We start from the raw sequence: 16,280 nt of genomic DNA, 5'->3' as shown, positions 1-16,280 counted from the left end.
ACTGGGTCAGCCCAGTGTCCTGTCGGCCCACAGTGGCCAATGCCAGGTGCCCCAGAGGGAGGGATCACAACAGGGAATCAAGCGATCCCGCCCTGTCGCCCATTCCCAGCCTCTGGCAAACAGAGGAGAGGGACACCATCCCTGCCCATCTGGGCTAATAGCCATTGATGGACCTAACCTCCATGAATGTATCTAGTTCTTTTTGGAACCCTGTTAAAATCCTGGTCTTTAACAACATCCACTGGCAAGGAGTTCCACAGGTTGACTGTGCGCTGTGTGAAGAAAAACTTCCTTTTGTTTGTTTTACACCTGCTACCTATTCATTTCATTTGGTGACCCCCCTTCTTGTGTTAATGGGAACAAGTAAATCACTTTTCCTTATTCCCTTTATCCATATCTGTTTCATCCAGAGGGGAACAGTCCCCATGCCCCGTTCAGTTCTTGTCCTTTCTCCCGAGCCCCACTTGTGAGGGTGTTTTTCACTGTGTGGCTTCCCAGTTAATTTCCACGTCCCATAGCCTTGGTTTCCAGGCCTCGGCTCCTCCTTTTAGGGGTCTGGCAGAAAGAGAATGACCGCAGGGCAGCCGAGACTACGTTCGGCTCTTATCCATTGGTCTGAAAGCTCTTGTTCCCACTCCTGCTTTCTGAAGCTATTTTCCATGCCCCCGTTTTCCTGGAGACAGTCGCTTCCTCCATCCCAGCCCTTCTGCTCGGGCGATTCACAACCTCTCTCCTATTGAGACGTGGTTTAGGCGTCTCGCCAACAGCTGCTCTTTGTCTTCCGCTGCGAGCGCGTTGAACGCCACTTTCACTTCAGTAAAGTCACCTCTCCCAGAGGTCCCTGGGACTGGCTGTGAGTTCTCAGCCACCGTTCGCGCCTTGTTCCTAGCACGCGCCTTCCTCCGCCACAGGAAGTATGCGCGTCCCCTTCGTTTCTTCCTCGCGTTTGAACCCTCCTCCGCATGTGGCGGCCCATTCACCCTTCCGGTATTCTAGAGACCAGGTAGACAAGGCAGCCTCCTTTACTAGATCAACTTCTCCTGGGGAGAGACATCTTTCCCCCTGCCGCTGCTAATATCCTGGGCCCGACCCAGCGACAGCAGCTCCGCGCGCCACTTATTATTCTAGGCAGCCGGGCGACAGATTGGAGCAGCAGACTCGTTAGTGACCTTTGCCCTGGGAGTTTATTTCGGTTGTTGGCCAGTAAAGAGATGAAATGTCGTTCTCGCTCCTTAATCTCTTCTCCCCGGCTGGCGCCTTTGTTTTGTCTTGATTTGCCTCAGCCATTTCCGCTGCTCTCCTCTCTCACCCTTCATGCTTGTCGCCTTGCGGGGAGGTTTAAAACCACCCTCTCGTCTGTCTCAAAAAGGAACGGTATTTGCCCAGGGTCTGTCTACTCTTCACATGCTGCAACAGCTGCGCCACCGTCGCATGTTGGTGTAGCCCACTAGTGGGCTACCTGTGGCCCGGGATTTCACCTGCAGCCCACGAACCCTGTGGCTGCCCCCTCCCCCATGCGCCGTACACCCTGACACACCCGAGACCTGCACATCCTACGCCTCCCCCTCCGCACAGCCCTTTGGGAGCACCTTCAATCCACCAACTCGCACATGGTCCCCGCCACCACGTCCCTCCCAGCGCTGGAATGCTGTCACCCAACGGCAACACAACAGTGAGATCTAGGAATACAACCCTCACAGCCCACCCGGAATGTATGGCAGGAGTGGAAGATTGGACACCAAAGCCAGGACCTCCTCACGCTAAAGCGAGGTGAACGTTTGTGACAAAAATGCCTTTTTTGGGGGGAAAAAGCACCTCTTTTCAAACATGACCTTATGCATGGAGGAAAAAAGGCAACGTTGTCCAAAACATTTGTTTTTGCACAAATTGAAACGGTGGCTGAAAAAACCCAGGGTGTCGGTACACATTTTGAAAGCAATTGTAAAATCTGCCCAAAGGTTGGCAAATGTAAAATGGGTCCGTTTTGACTGTTTCGCAACCCAAATGTCAATATCACCAGGTTTTGTGAAAATAGGCTATTTTCCCATCAGCTCCACGTGATACCATGGCTACAAGCTGTTACTCTTGCCTCTTGCGGAGTCAATTAGAGCCATAAATATACGCTCCGAACCGCATGAAGTGAGTGTGGAGAGAGACGAAAAGGAGGCGTGTGGAAGAGTCACGCGCTCGGTGTGCATGACGGAGAGATGTGTACCGATCTATAAACTCGGTTGGCTGCCTAAGCGAAAACTCTCTGGGTTCGATCTCAACCCTTGCATCCAGCCATTCGTGTGGATTTATATCCTGGCTTAACTCTAACATCGTCAGTAAAACCATAGACCACGTGTCAGAGAGGTTCAGCTGCAGGGCCACCATGGGGGAAGAACGGTCCAGTGGTTAGGACCCAGCACAGGACTTTGGATTCCCTCCTCTCTTTGTGACCTTGGACAATTCAGTTAAGTGACATTTACCTCGCAAACACCCCCCACCCCATGGCAACGAGTCTAGGAGCCTGGCCCAACGGACATATGGGTCTAACATATGGGTAGCTGCTTCTGCAGGGGTCTGTTTTGGGACCGGTTCTGTTCAAAAGCTTCATCAATGATTTCTAGATGATGGCATAGTGAATGTGCTTATTAAGTTTGCAGATGATTCCAAGCTGGGAGGGGTTGCAACTGCTTTGGAGGACAGGGTCATAATTCAAAATGATCTGGACAAACTGGAGAAATGGTCTGAGGTAAACAGGATGAAGTTGAATAAGGACAAATGCAAAGTGCTCCACTTAGGGAGGAACAATCCGTTTCACACACACAGAATGGGAAGCGACTGTCTAGGAAGGAGTACGCCAGAAAGGGATTGTGGAATCATAGTGGACCACAAGCTAAATATGAGCCAACAGTGAGACACTGTTGGAAAACAAGCAAACATGCTTCTGGGAGGCATTAATAGGAGTGTTGCGAGCAAGACACGAGAAGTCATTCTTCCGCTCTACTGTGCCCTGGTTAGGCCTCAACTGGAGTCTTGTGTCCAGTTCTGGGCACCACATTTCAAGAAAGATGTGGAGAAATTGGAGAAGATCCAGACAAGAGCAACAAGAATGATGAAAGGTCTAGAGAACATGAGCTGTGAGGGAAAACTGAAAGAACTGGGCTTGTTTAGTTAAGAAAAGAGAGGACTGAGAGGGGACATGAGAGCAGTTTTCAGGTATCTAAAGGCTGTCACAAAGAGGAGGGAGAAAAATTGTTCTCTTGGCCTGTGAGGATAGAACAAGAAGCAATGGGCTTAAACTGCAGCAAGGGAGGTTTAGGTTGGACATTAGGAAAAAGTTCCTGCCTGTCAGGGGGGTTAAACCCTGGAATCAATTGCGGGGGGGGGGGGGGGGGTTTGTGGAATCTCCATCACTGGAGATATTTAACAGCAGGTGGGGCAGGCATCTGTCAGGGGTGGTGCTGGGTCAAACTGCACTCGATGCTTCTTGAGGTCCCTTCCCGTTCTAGGCTGTGTCTAGACTACACGTCTCTGACAGTTTAGGAACGTCAAAATTGCTAATGAAGCAGGGATTTAAATATCCCACGCTTCATTAGCATAAAAATGGCTGCCGCTTTTTCGAAACGGAGCTTTTTTTGAAAAAAACCGGCAGTCTAGATGCGGATTTGTCAAAAATAAACCCTGTATGCCTCAAAAAATGAGGTTTACAAATCCGCATCTAGACAGCCGGGTTTTTTCCAAAAAGCTCCGTTTCAAAAAAAAGCGGCGGCCGTCTAGACGCGGAGCCGTAAACCTCATTTTTTGAGGCATACAGGGTTTATTTTCGACGAATCCGCGTCTAGACTGCCGTTTTTTTTTCGAAAAAGCTCCGTTTAAAAAAAAAAAGCGGCGGCCATGTTTATGCTAATGAAGCACGGGATATTAAATCCCTGCTTCATTAGCATTTTGACGTGCTTGATTTGCATCCCTCTGCCAACAGAAGGGTGCAGTCTAGAGGTGGCCCCAGTGCTCTGTGATTCTCTGAGTCTCCCCAGATGCCGGCCTGGCTTTGAAGCCCATGGAAGGGGGGTCCCAGAGCCTGGATGGCCGCTCCAGGGGGAATGTCCACGTGGCTATTTTGAAATCCTGCTGGTCTGGGGCCAGAGCCCTGGTCCTGGGAGAGGCACTCCTTGTAGGTCTCCTAGACCTTCTTCAGTGGCTTCAGGCAAGACCCCCTCCCTCCGGTCTACTTCCCCTGCTCCCTCTCTGCAGGACACTGCACCAGCTCAGGCCTGGGCCTAGCCCCATGCCCGGGTGAGCGCCCCGCCCCAGCTGGGTGACAGACACTGTCTCTTATCCTGGCCACCCCTTCCCAGCAGGCCTCGCGGAGCCAGCTGTCCCCTTCTCCGAGGGGAGAGCCGGGCGGAGGTGGGGGTGGTGTCTGAGCTCCGTGGGGGGGCCCTGGCTCCCCTGGATGGGACCGTCGCGTTGTCTCCTCACTGATCGGTGGCATCTAGTCTGTGTCGGCGCAGAACGGTGTGTCGGGAAGAGTCCCTGGGAAGAGGGGGCTCCGAGACCAAGGGGCCCGGAGAAATGCCTCTTTGGCTGTAAACAGAGGGGGAGGGGTTATCTGTCTCCACTCGCAGTTGGGTGTTTTAAACGAACACCAGCCCACAGGCAGTGACTGATGAACCCCCCTCCCCGACACCTGTTCCTGGGGATGCTGGGAGAATTGCTGCTGCTCCAGCTGACGGTGCCTGGCACTCAGCAGGGCGGCTCTTCGTTCCCCGGCCGCAGTCCCACGCGCTCAGCCCGAGCTGCACACAAGTCAGACGCCACTGCCAACGGTCACAGAGTCACAGGACGGGCAGGGACCTCGAGAGTCATTGAGTCCAGTCCCCGGCCCTCACGGCAGGACCCAGCACCGTCTAGACCATCCCTGGCCGGTGTCTGTCCAACCTGCTCTGAAATATCTCCAGGGATGGAGATTCCACAACCTCCCTGGGCAACTTATTCCAGGGTCTAACCACCCTGACAGGCAGGAAGTTTTTTCAAATGTCCAACCTCAACCTCCCTGGCTGCAGTTTAAGCCCATTGCGTCTTGTCCTGTCCTCAGAGGCCAAGGGGAACAATTTTTCTCCCTTCTTGTGACACTCATTTAGAGACCTGAAAACTGCTGTCATGTCCCCTCTCAGTCTTCTCTTTTCTAAACTAAACAAGCCCAATTCTTTCAGTCTTCTCTCGTAGCTCATGTTCTCTAGGCCTTTCATCACTTCTGTTGCTCTTCTCTGGTCTTCTCTCCTTCAAGACTCCACTGCAACTGAACTGCTGCTGAGCTTTGCAATGCCTTTTGTAGGCCTCCCTGGCCTCTGATTGGCCAGTTTTTTCTGGCCACTGTAGCTTTCTGGAAGACTTCTCTTTCTGGGTTAGGGCCTTGTCCACCCCATCACAGAGGGCTGACTTTTTAGTTAGAACCGCTGTAGCCAGGAACTTCCAACAACTCTTCTTCAGACAAAGGATAATAAACATGGACGGAAGATCAGGAATGTGTTGGAACCAATTCCAGGGGTAACTACGTTTGCTTGTGGAAAAGGTAAAAATTGAAGCATGCGCGGAAAAAAACCAGGAAGGTGCAAGAGCAGACACTGTAAAACTGGAGGACTTTGCAATCTGTTTGTGTTCCTGACATGGTACGCATGTATACATGTGCTTACCCAGGTGACGGAAACAGATCTAGGGGATCCCTTTAAAGTTGGCTTCTTTGGTTGAGTTCATGATAAAGCACCTTGGGACCCAAGCAAAGGAGTCTGTTACACTATTACAGAAAATCCTTTAACGTGTTTGATAAATCTTGTTCTGAGAATGTGGAGTTATGAATCTGCACTTAAATAAAGTGATGCAAACATGCTACTCTCTAGTCTAAGCTATCAGTCAGAGAGAACATGAACCCAGCTGTACTAAAAGCCAGCTTCTGTAAAATGATGTTTGCAAATCACTAATAGCGATAGTTTATCCTGAAGTGCTGGAGGGAAAAACTCCAAGTATTTTATGGTTGTGCATAATTCAGATTTAATTTCTAGGGACCCTTAATTTGAATATTGGTAGCTTTAAGGAGATGTGTATTTTTAATGGATTTTAACAGAAATATTAACAGAAACGATTCGCATAAACAGTTATTTCAAACGTTGCATGTACAAAATATTGAGCTTATAGACTGGTTATCCAACTTTATTATTGAAGCAAATAGCTTACTGCTTTTAAAAAAGGATTAGGCAGCTGTGTTAAAAAAAGAATGGCCTCCGGAGTTACTGATGAAAATGTAAAGAGAATTAACTCCCATGCTTCAGGGCACCAGCTGAGCCTTAGCGAAGGTCAGGAAGAAATTGCTATGCCCATTGTAAAGTATCACTAATTTAGGTTTCAATCTTGCATGCCACTGATGAGTTACACCTTCCTCTGCATTTTGTGTCATTGGTTAGACGGAAGGCTAGATGGAGCATGGACATATTCTGATACAGTAGCTCTTTTATACGTATTTAATTTGATTTGGGTTCATTTAAAAATCAACCTCACAAGCAAGCAAACTCCCCAAGCAAAACAATAAAAAATCCCCCTGCTTAGAGAGGAAAACTGAGGCGGCTTACTAAGATACTAAGCTCTTTGGGAGAGGGACAATTTTTATGGGGTGTTTGCACAGGACCGGGCACCATGAGGTCCAGGTCTAAGGCTGATGCTCCTAGCAGCTACTGCAATGCAAATCAACAGCTATAATTTAAATGTGCCACTGGGAAAATTCATCCCTCTGCAGAGGGCCAATAGTAGGCCAAGCTCCCAGTTCAGCCCTGCAAACAGTGGTGGGGCTTACGTGGTAGCTAGGCCTTGTGGTCCATTAAAAGAGGATCCTTTAAAATGTAGATTTTGACTACGAATATACAGCATCGCAACTCTCTCTCTCTCCTGGACACTAACCTCCCCTCCTCACCCGCACCCTGTTCTAAAATCTGATTTGTCAATTTTATATGCGTTCACTTTTTTGGATTGTATCCTTTCGTATATATGGTCATGCCACTTTTCTTCCACAATTTGATCTGAGGAAGTGGGTCTGGCCCACGAAAGCTCATCACCTAATAAACCATCTTGTTAGTCTTTAAAGTGCTGCATAGTCCTGTCTTTTGCTCCTTCTCCTGAGTGAGGAGCCTGGTTGTCTTATCTGAAATACCCAGCGAATTACTCAGAGCTCTACTTTCTTTTCAGAAATGTAGTGATGAAATGTCTCCTTGCTTTAAATGCAAAATACGTAGAGAAATTATGGAGGGAAAGAGGCGTTTGCAGCTTTCATTTGTTTGGTCAAATGCACGAGGAAGAAGATACGAAAGTTATGGTGATCTGCTGGGTGGTTGGTGTTAACTTTAAGGAAGAGCAGCTGGAATGAGAATTCCATCCGCATATTAGAATTCTGAACAGCTAAACCTGTAACAGGGTCTGTCGCCTTTGAAAGCAACCAGACGAAAGCAGGAGTGAATATTGAATGAAGGGTTCAGGGTGGCTTTCAACTTGCAGAGTATCAAAGTTTCTATGATCAGAAGTCTCTAATGATTTACTTAAAAGAGGTTCTCTAAGTGCATTGATCCTGTCAGTGAGCAGAGGCGGGTTTTTGGATCTTGCAGGCTAGGCAGTTTTGTTGGAATATCTGGGGAGCTGGGCTGGATTTGTGGGTAGGGTCGTAATTTAGCTCGACGTTTACCTGTTTTACATTCCCCTCTTGCGAGCCGAGGTAACAGCGACTTCTCGTGTGCTGAAGTTCTGTGCGTGTGCTGCATGGCTCCCAGCGCGTGACAGGGGCCTCTTCTGTGCAGAGAGCTAGGTTCGAGCAGGGTGGGGCTCTCGGGCTCCCAGTACCCCCAGGCGTCTCGCAGATGGTTACTTGGCTGAAAGGGAGTCTTGCGTGGCCTGTGGTGAGCTGGGCCTTCGTATTAAGGATGTAAAATCCTGTTTAATTTGTTAACCGGTTAACCAATTACAGGGCAGGGCGGTGGCCCCACCACCCACCGCTTGGCTGGAGCGGCCCCCCTCACTGTAGGCAGGGACTGCACCAGCCCTGCCAGTTAATGTCACCGTTAAGGGTGAGGCTACTGGTTAACCAGTTACACGCTCACATCCCTACTTCATAGAAAGCAGAGCAGCATCTGAGTCCCGGGACTCCGCCCGCTGCAGGACCAGCTGCCTGGGAGCCACCCGCTCATGCCCAAAGCGAACGGGCAGAGCAGCCCGGTCTGATTGCTCTTCCCCGGGGCAGCCTCCCATTTCAGTTTGTGCTCATGCGTGGCATCTCGTGCAACCCTTTGTGCCAGAGACCATGTGTCATGCCCTTCCCCCCACCCATGTTATGAAACTCGGCTTGTGAGGACGCATCAGTGCGAAGACGCGTTAGGTAAAATGCATCATGCGATGGGAGGTTTTCAAAGTGACAGCCTGCTGGATGCGCACACTCTGTCTCTGTGCAGGCACCATGCTCAGGTCTGTTTATAATTGTAATTGTGCTAACGAGGGCCCTTACTGACGCTCCAGAAACATAATGGCTCTGTGCACAAGGTAACGATGTGTGATTGGTTTTGTTTTTCCTGTAAGCCCAAACTCTGGTTGGCCCTAGAAAGACATGTGACCATGACACCTGGTCCTGGACTCCATCTTGAATCTGGTATTTTTCCACGGGGTCGGGGAGATTAAACAAAGGGCTCTTGCTCTGGGGAAAGGTCTATTTAGGGATCGAAAGCAGCCAGGTTTTAGTCTTCAACTGGCTTTTGAAATTGCCTCCCTGCCCATAGCGGATACACAGGAAGAAACCTGAAAACAAAGAACTCTAAAGGCTCTAGAGAGCTGTAGACCCAGGCCACAAAGAGGGGGAAAATCAACTCTGCCTTGAAGCATTTTACCTGAAACAGGGATAGAGGGGTGAGGAATACTCTTTGAAACAATTTATCTTAGTGTATTAGGCTTAATTGGCATTTTTCATAGGATCCTAGGGCTGGAAGAGACCTCAGGAGTCATTGAATCCGGCCCCCTGCCCCAAACCGGACCAATCCCAGCTCAATCATCCCAGCCAGGACTTAAACACCTCTAGGGATGGAGATTCCACCCCCTCCCTAGGGAACCATCCCAGCGCTTCCCCACCCGGCTAGGGAAATCGTTTTTCCTAATATCCAACCTAGACCTCCCCCCCCTGCAACTTGAGACCATTGCTCCTTGTTCTGCCACCACTGAGAACAGCCTCTCTCCAGCCTCTCTGGAACCCCCTTCAGGCTGCTCTCAAATCCCCCCTCACTCTTCTCTTCTGCAGACTTAACAAACCCAAATCCCTCAGCCTCTCCTCATAGGTCATGCGCTCCAGTTCCCTCAGCATTTTGGTTGCCCTCCGCTGGACCCTCTCCCATGTGTCCACATCCTCTCTGTAGTGGGGGCCCCAGAATTGGACACAATTGCTTATTTTGGCTTAGTAACTTACTTTGATCTGTCTGTTTTCACTTGCAATCACTTAAATCCCACTTTTTATACTTCATAAAAACACTTTTGTTTAGTATCGAGCCCAATGTAAATAAATGTTACCTGGCGGGGGAGGGGAGAAGCAACCAGTGTGCATCTCTCTCTTCTATTGCTAAAGAGGGCTGACCTTATGGACTAGATGCAGCGTAAAGCTTTTCTACAGAGTAAGATGGATTTGTCTGGGGTTTCGGTTCCTTTGGGGGGTTGGTGTCCTGGGAGCTTAGCCATTTTAGCTGAGCCCTCTCAGAACTGAGCTGGTTCACTGTCTGTGTTGCTCTACAGGCATTTGGGGGAGGCAACCCCAAGTCTACGTCTTAGCTGGGGGAGACCAGAGCTTTTGGCCTAGCAGGACAGGGTGGTGGGGAGCCCCAGAGAGCAAGAAGGTGGGTGTCAGTGGCTTGAGCCCCACACTGGTGGACAACCCTAAGGGGATTTCTGTGATCCAACCTGTCACAGTGCACATGAAGCTATCCAGTAGTTCCCAGTTTGAGTTTCTGGAATAGGTTTGGGGCATGGTTACGTTTTTTGTCAGAGATCTGTGATGGAGTGGACCAGGGCCTGAGGCCCCCCAATGGAGGCCTTGTGGTCCTGCCACATCCCACCCCAAAAGGCAATAGAGAAGTCCTCTGAGCCAGCTAGAGAGGCTGCAGAAGCAGCCAATCAGGGGCCAGGAAGGCCCTATAAAAGGAGCTGCAAGACTTCGGGCAGTTCAGTGCCTCTGGAACCCTCAAGCTGGGCAGAGCGGGAGACTGTCTGACAGAGAGCGCGGCGGCACCGCAGATGGCTCTGAGGGGAGATCGCATTGGAGACTGATGCGCTATGTTGGGACGTTGAGACGCAGCCCTGAGGGAAGGGTGAGGACGCTGCCTCCAGGAGGGGAAGCCCTGGGAGCACCGCTCTTGTCCAGAGTGGGGAACAGACTGAACTCGGAGACGCCACAGAAGGCACCGAGAAAGGGCCCTATTAAAGTGTCCCCCGGAAGGCTTGGTTTGAGTGCACACGGGGTGTGTGACACGGCCAGAGGGCTGAGTCGCCAAAGGCGGCTTCCAACCAGGAGTGCAGGCTCAACACGCTCGGGGCGTTCACAAGAGGTGAGTGCCGTCCCCGTACGAGATCCTTTCGCCCCGTCCCGCCACCTTACATGGGCCAAGTGTGTCAACCGCATCAGCAGTCTCCTGCTGCGATTAGTGTAACCGCTCCATGGCTAAGAGCCCATGACCGTGCCCATGGTGTACCTGCCCCACACGAAGGCCCGTTGAGTCTAGCACTAGGGTCTCTATCCCCACTCTTGACTTCAGCCACTGTATAACCAGCTTCCTCCAGGCCAACCTTGTCCTGTGGAAAGCCCTTTGTCACAAACCCACCCCCAGTACGGCTGAAGGGCGGAAGGAAAGGTTTTCCCAAGCCGCTTCTATTTAAGCGAGACGACTTTCCTTTCTCACACTTGTGGATTTATTATTGATAAGGATGGAATTTTCAATATTTGGCCAGGGTGCGCAGACCTAAGATTTGTGCCTGTGTCAATTGAAAGACAGAAACAATAGCAGATTTCCTTAGATGTTACACAGCCGACCACCCAATGGAAGAAGTCGTATGATGCCTCTGTCCACAGACTGACTTTACATGGCAGGTAAATTAAGATGCTTCTTTCTTCTGTGTCTTTTTTCCCTGCAAGTCTTCTCCCTCCTTTGTTTTTTAAATATTTCCACCAGATCTAATTGTTCCACTTCCTCAACTGTTTTTAATACATGCAATCAGCCACTACTGCAATTAAGAGGCTTAATTAGCATCTGAATAGTTCTTCTTACACACAAAAAATCATTGCAATGGTAGCAAATAAACCTTAATGAAGACAAAAAAAAAATCTTTAGAGTCTACATCCACTTGTAATCATGATCTTTTATTGTAAAAACTTCCCTCGCGTTCGATTGTTTGAATAGCTCTTCGAGGGATGCTTCTGTATGCAGAGCTAAAAATGAGATGCTAAGCAGTGTGCCCTGAACATAGCCACACACCCAGCATTCCCTGGGCGGCTGCTCCAAAGAGATTCAAATTAGCAGCGGCTTAGCACAGAGCCCCTAGCAAGGGTCTGTGTTTCTAGTGGTGGTGCACATTCACACATGCCTCGGTGCACGTAAAAATGTTATTCTGCACATGGACTAGAGCGAACACTGGCACCAGATTCCAACAGGCTGGACTCTGCGCCAAGGGAGAGTTGTGCTCTGCATAATGAATGATCTGGAGAAAGGGGTAAGCAGTGAGGCAGTAAAGTTTGCAGATGATACAAAACTGTTTAGGATAGTCAAGACAGAAGCAGACTGTGAGGGACTCCAAAAAGATCTCACCAAACAGAGGGTATGTCTACACTACCCTCCTAATTCGAACTAGGAGGGTAATGTAGGCATACCGCACTTGCAAATGAAGCCTGGGATTTGAATTTCCCGGGCTTCATTTGCATAAGCCGGGCGCTGCCATTTTTAAATCCCGGCTGGTTCGAACCCAGGGCTGCGTGGCTACACGCGGCATGAACTAGGTAGTTCGAACTAGGCTTCCTAGTTCGAACTACCATTACTCCTCATGAAATTCAAATCCCGGGCTTCATTTGCAAGTGCGGTATGCGTACATTACCCCGCTAGTTCGAACTAGCGGGGTAGTGTAGACATACCCTGCGAGAGCAGGCCAGGTCTGTTCTAGTTCTGCTTTGGCGTGGTTCAGGCTGGGTAAGGCCGCAGCGTGTGCACTCCTAGGGCCAGGCTCTCGGGGCAGCATGCGTTCATGTGCACGCTGTTAGCAAAAGGAAAATGATGAGGGGTTTGGAACAGGTCCCATATGCAGAGCGATTAAAGAGACTGGGTCTTTTCATCTTAGAAAAGAGGAGACCAAGGGGGGATAGGCTAGAGGTCTATAAAATCATGACTGATATGGAAAAAGTGAATAAGGAAAAGTTATTTACTTGTTTCCACTATACAAGAACGAGGGGCCACCAAATGAAACGAATAGGCAGCAGGTTTAAAACAAACAAAAGGAAGTTTTTCTTCATTCAGCACACAGTCAACCTGTGGAACTCCTTGCCAGAAGATGTTGTGAAGACTATGATTTTAAGAGGGTTCAGAAAAGAGGTAGATAGATTCATGGAGGTTAGATCTATCAATGGCTATTAGCAGGGCTTGCTAAGCGGCGGCGAGCTCTGCTCGCCAGCTGCGCGGTTTAGCGCGCTGCGCATGCGTAGACCGCACTGCACATACGCTGATTGCGCTACGGTGCTGTGCCGGCTTAAAATCTATTCGCCATAGGCGAGTAGATTGACTAATTTGTCGAGCCCTGGCTATTAGCCAGGATGGGTAGGAATGGTGTCTCTAGTCTCTGATTGTCTGGAAACATGCACCATGGTGATCAGACCTGTCCCACACAAGTAAATGGGCAATGCTCAGTGGCTGAGCTCGCCATCAGAAAATCCTGGCATTGCTTCCCCGTGCGAGGGACTGAGCCTGGGCACCATGTCTTCAGCTGCAAGGGATCCAACGAGCCAGGGGGATCTCGACGGGGCAGAACAGCAAGAGCCGGGGTGTGCTGGGACTTCCGACCCCACACTTGGCCACGTTGGGTTCCAAGTGACTGGGTCATTCCCCCCACGCATCTTTCTGGGGTGGGCAGATGGGGCAGGATGTGCATTACCTGTGTCCTGGCTAAATGCCCCAAGTTTGGGGCAGGTGGGGCAGGGGACACGCATTCAGCACAAGGGGCTGCAGGTCTGGGCTGGGGAGACTCCTGGTCTAAACAGATCCCCGAACTGTTGCTGTTTGGTTGCTGCTTTCTGGCGTCTCCACAGCAGGGATTCCAGTGGGACTGGCAGCTAGGGTTCCCTGCCTGGCTGCGCCACTGCATTGCTGAGTCACCCTGGGCATGTCACTTACCCTCTCTGTGCCTTAGTGGATGGTAGGTGTGATCATCCTTCTCTGTCTCGCCAGGGGCTGGAGTGCTTTGACCGTTACAGTTTGGGAGCCCCCGGCTCTGTGTGCAGCGCAGAGCACAGTGCAAACACCAGCTGTTTAAAGCTACGCGGGGCAGGGGAAGGCCCTTTCCCTGCGGCAGGGAGAGGCTCCGGCGGCAGGACGTTGTACTGCTGAGACTAGCAGTGCAGACGTGGGTGGCAGCGTTTGGGCGAGCAGAGCGCTGCGCAGGGAGCATCCCGGGAGGGCTCAGGCTGGGGGAGTACTGCAGCCCCTAACCCGGGGCTGTCTCCACTGCTGTGTACACCTGGGCTGGTGGGGCAGGTGGTGTCCGCTCTGCACAAGCCCTGCTCGGCGTGTGCTTGGCTTGGCCCTAGTAAGATGCTGATGGGGGCGTCTCCGTGCACATTTCAACTCTCCCGTGCAGGAGCCGCAGCCTGCATGGCCCTGGGGCTGCGTCACCTGGCCCTGGAAGATGCCTGCTTGCTGGAGATGGTTTGGATGCAGCTGGAGTGCCAAGCCCGTAGGGCTAATTTCCAAGGGCAAATAAATTCCTGTGGTGGGGCAACTGCCCCACACTGGCTGGAAGGGGTGAATGCAGGCAGGAGGGAGCCTGTGTAGAGCCCTGGCCAATGAGGGAGAGGCTTTCAATGAGCCAATCAGGGTGTAGCTTGCTGGGGCAGTCCTCTATATAAGGAGCTGCCCAGCAGAAAGAGCTAGTTAGGCTCTGACCAGGGAAGGGGCAGGGTGTGGTTCCCAGGGGAGCACCTTGGCCAGGCTCAGCTCGGCTCGGCTCAGGGGGCTAGCGAGGGAGGCTCCCGCCTGACCCCTGCTGGGCTGTGGCCTCACAACAAGGGCCAGGAGGGTGCAGGCGTGCCAGGGGCGGTGGCTCAGGGGGCAAGAGGCAGTGAAGGGAGCAGAGGGGGCAGGACAAGGCTGCTGCTGGAGGCTCACTGAGTTGGGACCCAGAGTAGTGGACGGGCCTGGGTCCGCCCCCCTCCCCCCACGTTACATCACACTTGGCCACCAAGCGTGGCCCATGCACCCTGTGGCTGGCCCCTGAGACAGAGGGGTGGGGCTTGGTTGGCCACAGCGGCAGTAGAGCCTCAGGACCTGGCTCGTGTTAGGCCGTTCTCCGGTACATGGAAGCCCATAACTAAATATACCCCCCCCCCCGCCATGCGGGTGCTTCTATTTAAGTCGCCCCTGAACCTTCGCTTTAAAGTAAAACCGACTGAGCCCTTGAGTCTCCTGTGGCAGGCTTCCTGAGCCCGTTCTCCTGGCTCTTCCCCGAACACTCCCCTTTTTAAGAGCAACCTACTCTTCAATTGTAAACCTCAGAAAGGGATGCGATTTTCCAGCGCCGGTCACCCAGGGTTAAATAGAGAGGTTAAAACAACTCTTCGACTCCTATTCAAAGTTCCCTGTTGATGCCTCCCAGGATCGTATTAGCTCTTTTGGGCACAGCATTGCCTGGGGAGCAATGTTCCCTCTAATTGTTTCCATTCACGTGCAGAATAAATTTTATGTGCACTGGGGCTTGTGAAGATGTGCACCACCGGTAGAAACACAGGCTGCCGGCTGTGGGGCTCTGCTAATCAGCTGGGCGGCATTTGAATCTCTCCTGGATGGCTGCCCAAGAGCTCAGCTTATGGGGAACACAGAGGGGAAGTTATATTGCGCCGACTGTGATCTCCATGCCACCCTTTTTCAGAGTCCCTGCTCCCTAGGATCGAGTTCCCCATCCTGCCAGTGTGGCTGCATTCCCTGCTCCTGGATGTATGTGTTTACACTGTAAACCACGCACGTGGTTTGCAGGTCTCAGTGACCCCTCCGCCCAGCTTTGCACCACCTGCCAACGTTATCAGTGAGGATTGAATGTTTCCTGCCAGCTCACCGATAAATGTGTTAAACAGCCTAGAGCCAAGAACAGGGCCCTCCAGGATCCCGCTGGAGACCCGCACGCTGTGACGACGCCCCGCTCACGACGACGCTTTGAGACCAACCAGTGAGCAGCTTTTAATCGGGGCCCCATGTTCATTATTGATCTTTCTGGTGGTTTGATCAAACTGCGGTGTGCTTCCGCGCCAAAGGCCTTACAGGTGCCTCCCACCGTTCCCTTTAGCCATGAAATGCGGCAGCGCCTCACACAGGGGTGAGTGGCTTTGTAGGATGGAGCTGCCGGAGATCACAGGGGGGCCTAGAGAGAGAGCTCAGAGTTCGAGTGAGTACCGAGAACCCCAGCACTCACGGTGGCAGGGACGCAGCCGTGCTAGGGGAGTGGATCTATTTCTTGTACGGGGCTGCTTCAGCCACTGAGAGGCGCTGGGAACAAATGCGCAGAACGACCCGGAGAAGGCTTAGTCAGTGGAATACTCCAGGGCGCAGTGCTTCACGCCTTCCCGACAGGGCTGCAGCGGCAGAGCTGGGCTCTGGTCAGAAAGCCCCCGGCTCACCACCACCATGTGCTGCTGCGGGCTTAGCCCCTCACTCAGCTTGGGAGAGCTGAGGATCCTAGGATGGTAAAGCCGACTAGGGCGGGCAGAGCCCTCAGGAGTCACCGAGTCCAGCCCCCTGCCCAAGGCAGGACCAGCCCCAACTCAATCAGCCCAGCCAGGACTTGTCAAGCCGGGACTTAAACACCTCTAGGGATGGAGATTCCACCCCCTCCCTAGGGAACCCAGCCCAGCGCTTCCCCACCCACCTAGGGAAATCGATTTTCCTAATCTCCAACCTTTAGACCTCCCCCACTGCAACTTGAGCCCATTGCGCCTCGTTCTGCCATCTGCCCCCACTGAGACCAGCCTCTCTCCATCCTCTCTG

This window comes from Pelodiscus sinensis, chromosome 16 (assembly GCF_049634645.1).
Source record: "Pelodiscus sinensis isolate JC-2024 chromosome 16, ASM4963464v1, whole genome shotgun sequence".
NCBI lineage: Eukaryota > Metazoa > Chordata > Testudines > Trionychidae > Pelodiscus > Pelodiscus sinensis.
Note: the sequence above shows the minus strand (reverse complement) of the source record.